Below are 9,194 nucleotides of genomic sequence, written 5' to 3' on the forward strand. Positions count from 1 at the left end.
TGCCCAGAAAGCTCTTCTTACAATGAAATATCGATTCTAATCTATTATACAGGCAATGAAAACCAGAGCAGAACCATCTGCATGGACTTCAGCGAGAGAAGTCCTTCCAGATCCCCAAAGGGGGAAGTTGAAGTTACAAGAAAAGTTTCTAAAAAACCCTTTCCTGTTGCAACAAGGCAGGACAAAGAGGGTGAGAGGCAGCTGAAAACTTAACCCTCAAGGCTGAGCAAGGGTTTGTTTTCCTTCTCCTCATGGCTGGTTTTCTAATTTGACTTAGCCCTGCCTCAGAAATCTCTCACTGCCTTCTGAGTGAAATATTAGAAGGGCGATGTGAAATGGCCATGGGCTGAGGAGCTTTCACGACAAGACCATTTATGTGCAGAAGAAACAGTACCAAGGGACAGGAAGGGCTCTGGGAAGGCAGAACATCCCTATTTCATAGCGGGAGGTGTAAGAAAAGGAGCCAGTGACAAAGCAGGATGCTTTCCATGGGCAGATCCCTGGCTGTGTCAGTGAAAGCAGAGGCTTTTCATCCCCTTTTTCTGGCGTGGTTCTCACCACCTCAGCCTGCAGAGAGCTGCAGATGCCCCATGGAAGCAAATGGAGAGTCGTGTTGCAGGCACAGCCCCTGCCAGCTGGGAGCAGAGGCTTCAGCCCCCGTCTCCCTCCACAGGAGATGTTATTAAATTGCTTTTTCTGTCTTGGCGGTGAAATGACCTAATTATCAGATTGCATTAGTCTTCATCTCTCAAAGTGGCCAGATCTGCTTTGGTTCTCAAGGATTTTATTGCCAGCTGAAAATAGCTTGATTGTGTTGTGCTTGCAAAGAAAACACGGTCTGGTGGAATCAAAGTGCTCGGTTTCCACAAGATGAGAAGAAATGCCATAAATAACATGTTGGGGCTCTTTTTTTTTTTTTTTCTTTTTTTTCTGGTCTCACCATTTCCATGCATGTAAACTGGCATAGGTTTGCCTTTCTTCCCTCGCCATTAGGTCAACTGGAAAAAATTCATCAGGAAAAGGTGGTTTCCCCATTCACAGCAAACCCCTGGGGTTTGGACATTAACTGGGCCTTTATAGGTCTGATGTTGGGATCTCCAAGGAAAAATGAACCATGCTGGTGAGAGCAGGAATGGGTAAATCCAATGAAAATTCCACAGAGAGACGGTTACATGTTTGATAAGGCTTGAGAGAGCAAATAAATACATTTTGTACTTTGCAAGCAAATGGGATATACAGATGTGCAGCCGGTGAGACAGTTATATTGGAGCAAAATGTGTTTGTTCATAGGAGGGATGAAATATGGAAGAGGAAATTGAATTGCTTTATATATCTGAGACGAGTGGAACTCACACCCCATTCACATTATTTTTCTTAACTATGCATTTTGTGTCCAAAATCTCTGTTTAAGATTTCAGGATGTCTCGTTTGGTCTCGTTCTGAGGACAAATCACCAGCCAGTGACTGGATTTTGAAACAAACAAACAAACAAAAAAAGTGTATACTTATTTTTCTTAACCATGCATTTTGTGTCCAAAATCTCTGTTTAAGATTTCAGGATGTCTCGTTTGGTCTCGTTCTAAGGACAAATCACCAGCCAGTGACTGGATTTTGAAACAAACAAACAAACAAAAAAAGTGTATACTTTCAGTCTTTGCTGCTGCAGGTGGGGGATGTGGGAAGCAAGGTGAGGAAATCTTGAAATACTGAACTGCAAACAGCAATCCATTGCTAGCAGGGACTGTATCTAACTACCAATCCAACAGCAACCCGAAGAGTTCTGCCAAAGAAAACCTATTTCCAACATCATATTCCATGTGGCTCCATTCTCAACAAATTAAGGTGCCTAATTCAAAGGATCTTTCATTTCCAACTTTCAGACCCAATAAAATATGATAGACACCTGTTGGTAAAAGTGAGTTCTCTCAACACCTGCAGGGTCTAAGGCCTTAAAATGATTAGGAAATGTTAATCTGGTATTTAATGTACACCTAGCACATTCCATGTTTTCTCGAAGCCTGGCTGTATCCAGACAGTTCTAGTACCAGTTAGTGATAGTTTCCACTGTTGATGATTGTGAATGATCTTCCAGAAATGCAATAAGTGTCAGGGACATCTGGCATTGTTTGTGACATGCCAATATTCTATATTTTGCCCTGCCCAGCCAGTCATCAGCTGTGGCAGTTTGGCCTCAGAGGCAGAGGTGGGGAATGTATATTTGGATCAATGGTATGACTGTAAGTGATAAAAGTGACCAAGCAATTACATATTCATAAAGTTAATACTGTCCTATTAATCTCAAAGTTATCTCATGATCTTCCATAGCTCCCATTCTTTGGACATCTCAGGGGAAAGGGAGTTAATGGTTGATGAAACTTGCCAGAGTGGTGACAACATGCTTATGGAGCTGGCATGGGGAACCTGACAATTCCTGGAAGGAAAAGGGTTAAGAGCCAGCAGCTTACACACACGAAACTGTGTGACTGCCCTTTCATTCTCTTCCTCACAGCTTCAGTTCCTGGTGCTACTGGGCTGCCAGGTTTCCTAAAATCAGGATAGGCTCCTGCTCAGCTGAACACAACAGGGTAAGGAAATCTTCGTGTTTCTCTGGCTTGAAAACTTTGGGTTCTGGATGTTGTAGGTGAGCAGGAGGCTCTCAAGGGAGATGGTGTTCATCAGTTTTTCAGTGGTTGCCTACTGTGGGCTCTCACAGGCACAGGAGCAGAATTAAAAAATATCAGAGTGCTTTGGGTTGGAAGGGACCTTAAAACTCATCTCATTCCACTCCCTGCCATGGGCAGGGACACCTTCCACTAGCCCAGGTTGCTCCAAGCCCCATCCAACCTGACCTTGGACACTTCCAGGGATGGAGCAGTCACAGCTTCTCTGGGCAACCTGTGCCAGGGCCCTCACAGGGAAGAATTTCTTCCTAACATCCAATCTAAACCTGCTCTCTGTCAGTTTGAAGCCATTCTCCCTTGTCCTGTCACTCCAGGCCCCTCGAAATGGTCCCTCTCCATCTTCCTTGCAGGCTCCTTTCAGGTGCTGGAAGGCTGCAATTGGGTCACCCTGAAGCTTCCCTTTTCCAGGATGAACAATCCCAATTCTCTCAGGAGAAAAGGATAAGAGAATTGGGATTGTTCAGCCAAGCCAAGTCACCTCCTTGCTCCAAAGCCCTCGTGGTGCTCAGCCAACTTCCCAGCTCCCACCTGCAGAGCCCACCGAGCTCAGAGACAGGGGCTGGGTCCCCACCCTGGGGCAGCAGTGAAACCTCAGCCTCCTTCCATGGGATCAGCAGAGTCTGGGGAGCTGATCCTTAAGAAGGGCTGTTCAAGGTGTGAGAGTGGGAAGAGATGCAAGAGGGAAAAGCTTCTCTGCCCCCTCAGGATCCTGCCACCAACATTTCTGGCCCAACAACCTCTGCTCAGCAAAACTAGGCGGTGATCTGCCTTCTGGAGTTGTGTGCAGGAGGAGGAGGGGTAATGAGTACAGGCTTGTGCTTGGCTGTAGGAGGAGGGAGAAAGCAGGGCCCTGTGTGTGCCACCATGGGCAGGAACATGGAAAATTTCCAGTGGGAAAGGGAGTGGCAAGAAAGAATAAAAAGTGAGTTGCAACAGAAAGAGCCAGAAAGCTTTTATCTTTTCTAAGCAAAATTATGGCAGATTACCTGCCTTTTCTGCTCCTCTCCCACTGACCTGTTTGTATTCACAGCTTGGTTCTCCAAAGTGATTCAAGCTGGGCAGCTTCACTTTGTCAGGTGATGTTTGGTAGTTCCTGAGAGAGAGGATGATGTGCAATATGTGGGTAAAGGATGAGACCTGCTTCCAGCAGCAAACACTACACCCAGAAGGGACTCAGAGAGCCTCTGTTAAAGCCCTGTGTGCTTTTCCTGCATTGCAGTGTGCATCTTGCATTTCTGCTGCTGATCACTGGGTATCACTGTCACTTATTACCCATCAGTGTAACCACTCCAGTGAAAACTGCTTTTATAAACTTGAAAGTGTCTGATTTGTGTTAACATCACACAAATGACTGCTCTGCTCCTTCTCTCACACTTTTTTATTTTACTAAATTAGCTGAGATCAAATGTCCTCAGTGTTTTCTATCAGCTTGCACCAGAACCTCAGGATTTGCCTGGAGTCTGTGGCCACAGCGTAAATGACAATATCAGAGTTTGTTTTCTCTCCTGGAAAGCAAATAAACTGTGCTAAAAACAGAGAGTTAGATCACTGGCCATTGTGGAAGGAAAACCACAGCAGAAAACAAGCTGAAGCTTCCTGAGGAGCCAGTGCTGGGCCTATTTACATCCAGTGGGAACTTCCACCCCGATGGCAGTGGGGGAGACCCCTCCCTGAGAGGGGACTGGTGGGTGTGTGTGTGTTTTTGCTGGATTCTTCAAAGCTTGACCAACAGCTGAATTCCTGTGCTGGGTCTGCAGGTGCAGCAGGGGAGGATCCTGGAGCTGCTGGAGCTGGTGCTGAGCACTCCCACCTTTTTGGGAGAGCCTTGAGAGCTTTCAGAGCCATCCCAGCACCTCTCCTGCCCTGTGCCTGCCCTTCCCTGCTCAGGAAGCCGAGGAGCAAGGACAGCCTGGCCAGGACACACGGAGCAGGTCTCTGGCAGCACAGCCCTGCTGGGAACTCCTGCAGGGGCTGGGAAGGAGGGACACCAATTAAATCAGCTGGCACCTTCCTAAACGTCCCTCCAAACGAAAATTTAACAGATGAGTAAAACCAAACCAAGCTGGAAATTGTAGGTTAAATTTCCTGATATTGTTTTTAACTGATTACTTGGACCAGCCCTCCAAGGCCCACCCGCTAAAACGCCCCGTCACTCGAAAAATCCGTCATCAGAGGGGAAATAATCCTCAGCAAGTAAATGCCACAGCTTCCTTTCTTTGGCTATCACGATCTTGTGCTGCTTATTTGCTTTTCTGATGCCATTTTGTGCCTCCAGGCTAAATTGTGCCTTTGATGTGCACGCAGGGGGGAGGATTCCTCACCCACCCTTGGGCATCCTGCGTGGAAATTTGGGCCAACCTGTATGTCCTGTGCTCTGGCACAGCCTCATCCAGATGCCAAACGGGAAGGGATGGCTCAGAAGGAGGGTCTCCCCTGTTTTGTGCTAGGAAATGTTGCACCTCAGCATGAGCCACGGGTTTCCCTGTAATCTCCCTAATACTTCAGAAGTTGGCTTTGATCCCCTGATATTATTTGAGCTAATGCCCAAACCCTATTAAGCAACCTTGTGACAGGGCCTGGAGGGGAAAAGATTGTGCTGCTTCCCATCAGGTATTGAAAAAAACTGGTGTGGAAAGTCACAAAGTGCCAAGGTTTGACAAAGGGCAGAGATCACATGTAGGGACAGTCAGTGGCAAAGGGTAAAGAGGCAGAGAGCCAGCAGGGCAGACAAAGGCAGGCAGAGAATGAGCAGGGGCTTGTCATGTCACTGTGACGGTACTGGAAGGTGCTTGTGCTCTCTGACAGCAAAGGTGGCACAAAAACCCCTCTGCAGAACAGCCCAGAGCAGAGCACAGCGGGCTGGCTTTGTTCCCCTTTCCTGACAGGGTGACTCCAGAGCTCGGGATCAAGTGCCAGCAGTGCCAATCAGTTCTAGCTCTTCTGTTAAAAAAAAACCCAAAAAAAACCACAAAAAACCAAACCCACACCATAAATCAACCCTCCAGGTTTACAGAGGTCAGAAGTCACCAACCAGCTCAGCTTTCCTTAATCCCCACCTGTGACACTGGTGCCCAGGACCTCTGGAGAAGGCAGGACGGGTGCACAGTGCAGGAGAGCACACTTTAAAGCACAAGTGAACACTGCAGAGAGCTGTTTGCTTTGCATTATTCACACTCTTCAAGCCCTGGCAAATTGCTTTTCCTCTGACCATACTTCACTGTAATTTTTTCAAGCTGAACTGGCTTGGATAGAATAAGTGTCTGTTCTGAATCTTCATCTGAAATGTCAATTGACTTTGAATCTTTTTGGAAGGCCCAGAAAGAAATAAAAGACTCCCAAGCATCTTTGTGCTTTTGGTGTCTGGAAGTGGCTTCTCTCACAGGAGAGCAAAGAGAAGAAGCAGATCTATTTGAGTAATTTAATGTGCATAAGGTAATTTACTGCGAGGCAACACTTCAGTGCTCGGTGCTTTTTGTTCCCAGCACATGAGTATCCTTGACCTTGCTCTTCCCTGCCCTCAGCTGTGTGTCAGACAACTCTGGGAAGAAGAAGCCTCCCCGAGAAGCAAATCTACAAGTCAAAGTCATGACTTTCTTTGCCCAAAAAGAGGCCCCAGAGGGCTGAATCAGTGCGTGGATCCTCCCTTTAAATGGTGAGGCCATTCCAGCGCTCTCATCAGCTCAGGTAAAATTAGCACTGTGCTAATTACCCCAGGCCAAATATACAGCTGGGGAAAGTGCACATATTTCAGGGGGATGAAACTCGAGCTGGAATTGGCAGGAACCATCCCCTTTTATTAACATGAGGAAAGGGATGGGAGCTATTTCAGTCCCACATCCACATGTGCAGACGTAGATTCACATGCGACGTTTCCACTCTGCCGTGATTTCCCCCTCTGGAGCTTCCCAGCCCAAATCCTGAGCACTGGAGGGTGAGGGTCTCAAATCCATCCTCCCACATCTTTGGTCTGTCTCAAAGGAATTCTCTGGTTCTGAGTGTCCTGCACTATCAGCCATAGGTTTGCTGGAGGGTGTTGGGAAACGGCTTGTGGTGTGTGAAGGTGTGTGTGATTGTAAAGGACTACATTTGACTGCTTTACTTGGTACTTCTCCAAAAAGAAGGATAAAATGGGAGGGAAGAGAAAAAAAAGACCCTCTAGCAGAGTGGAAAAAGTGATCACTGAAGAGAGGAGGGTTTAATCAGCATATACAGTGAGTAATTCCAGGAACTGCAATAAACACTTACCAAATTTGGTTTCCCACTTCACAGCCTACCTCAGGTCACTCTGGAAACCACCCCACTGAAATTGGTGGGGTCCCCATGAGAGAAACCCTTGGCCTGGGTGGGCCAGGAAGGTTTTCCCTTGTGTGCACCCACCAGGTTCTTTTTTGATTTCCAGTTGGAGATCTGAGAAGAGACCCACCCATTGATGCATAATTCCTATTTTTCACACCGCCAGTCAGGGCATGGCTGTTACACTGAGGTATTATCAGTCAAACTTTGTGCTGGAGACACCCAGTGCAGACATTTCAGTGCAGGGCAGTGGCACTGGTGAGGCTTTGGGACAGTCTCCTCCTTACTGAGGGTTTGCACAAGGGCCACATGAAGGCCAGCAGCTCATTTTGGCACCTGGGCCAAGCAGGGATCGTGCTGCATGAACTCCAGGCCAAAAATAGCCCCTCCCCTGTCAGGCAAGTCTGAGAGGCTTGTGATCAAAGATGGGGAAACACGAGGAACAAATGCAATGCCCAGTAGTCAGAGCAGAGCAGCTGCCTGACAGTTGTGGAGCTTCCTCCAGCCTCTGCCTGGAGAAGGGATGTGGAGGAGGAGGATGATATGGATGGTGCAGCAGATGTTTCACTGGAGCTACTCCCGTGCGTGAGAGAACGCACGAAGCTGCTCAACGGAAAATGTGCATCCAGAAGTGGACATGGCACTGGAGATGAGATAATTATTAAGGCATTTCTATTTTGGAGCCCTTCTGTGTGTAGTTTTTACATAATAAACGTCAGCATTGCCTTGCTACACGCACACATGTTCCCTGGTCCACACAAACAAGCAGCTCTTTGCCTCCTGTCACTGATACCTCCCCGAGTCAGCCCCTTTGGCCACAAATAGCTCATTGCCCTATTTGAAAGGTTCCTGGTGGAGTGGAGCCAGGTTGGCCTGGCTATATATACCTAAGCTGGCAAACAGAGCCACCTCTCAGCTTTTGCTGCTATATATAAAGAGGAGCGATATAGAATGAGGCAGCTGGACGGGGGACACGTCCAATCAATTTTATAACAAAATAATGCCCTTTCTGGGTTGATTTACTGTATTGGACCCGAGAGGGCAGCTACAGAATCTGCAGCCAGAGGGTCGAGATTTACTGAGGGTGGTCAGGCAATACTAGGAATTCACTGAAAACACATTGTCTCGTTACAACACTGCTTTTTTGGGGAGGGGTGCTATTTCCAAATGGCCGGGGGGTCCATTGATGGGACAGCACGTTGTGCCGCTTCGGTCGTGCTGGTTGAGCAGCGCTGCAGAACTGACCCTGAGGGAGTGTTGTTAGCAGAGAAAGGGTGGCGGGGGGCTGAGGGTGGGGGTTCTTTAGGGCCGGTGTCGCCGGTGTCGCCGCGGATGCTCCGGGAGCGCTCCGCGCCCGCCGCAGTTCCCCCCAACGCCGCGAGGTGGCGGCCGAGGGCCCGCACGGCGCTGCCGGAGCGGGGGGGTCGGGATCGGGATTGGGATCGGGATCAGGGTCGGGATCGGGATCAGGATCGGGATCGGGATCGGGATCGGGACCGTCCGGGATGGAGGACACGGAGATGAACGCTCCGGGGTGGCTCAGTGCTGAGCTGGGGAGCTCCCAGGAGACCTTATAGCCCCTTCCAGTGCCTAAAGGGGGATGATGAAGAAGGGGGAGAGTGGCTTTTTACACAGTGATAGGAGAAAGTGGAATGGGTTTAAATTAAAACAGGGAGATTTAAATTAGATATTTGGAAGGAATTCTTTCCTGTGAGGGTGGGGAGGCCCTGGCACAGGTTGCCCAGAGAAGCTGTGGCTGCCCCATCCCTGGAAGTGTCCAAGGCCAGGTTGGACAGGGCTTGGAGCAACCTGGGCTAGTGCAAGGTGTCTCTGCCCATGGCAGGGGTTGGAATGAGATGAGATTTAAGGTCCCTTCCAACCTGAATAATTCCATGATTCTACAACATGTCTGGGTGGAAAATTCTTGTGCATTTGTGACAGTTCAAGGTAACTTTGTGTTGCTTTGAATGAAGAAAATATTGACTGATAAATGTCAATACTACAGTTTCAAAACCTCCTGTCTTTCTAGGGAGCAACATGAGCCCAAAAGAGAGCTACCCAACCTCATACTGGTTTTGCCTGATGTTCATCCAGTCCCTCCCAGCATCTCCTCAGCCACCAGGACTCACCCCACAAAAAGCTTTACATTCAGGAAGGAGCTCCTGTGTCGTCTGGTCCACGTTTTTCAGCCCAGATGAAAACTGCAACTTCTCCTTGTTC

Source organism: Myiozetetes cayanensis, unplaced genomic scaffold (assembly GCF_022539395.1).
Source record: "Myiozetetes cayanensis isolate MyiCay16 unplaced genomic scaffold, myiCay2020 scf22, whole genome shotgun sequence".
Taxonomy (NCBI): domain Eukaryota; kingdom Metazoa; phylum Chordata; class Aves; order Passeriformes; family Tyrannidae; genus Myiozetetes; species Myiozetetes cayanensis.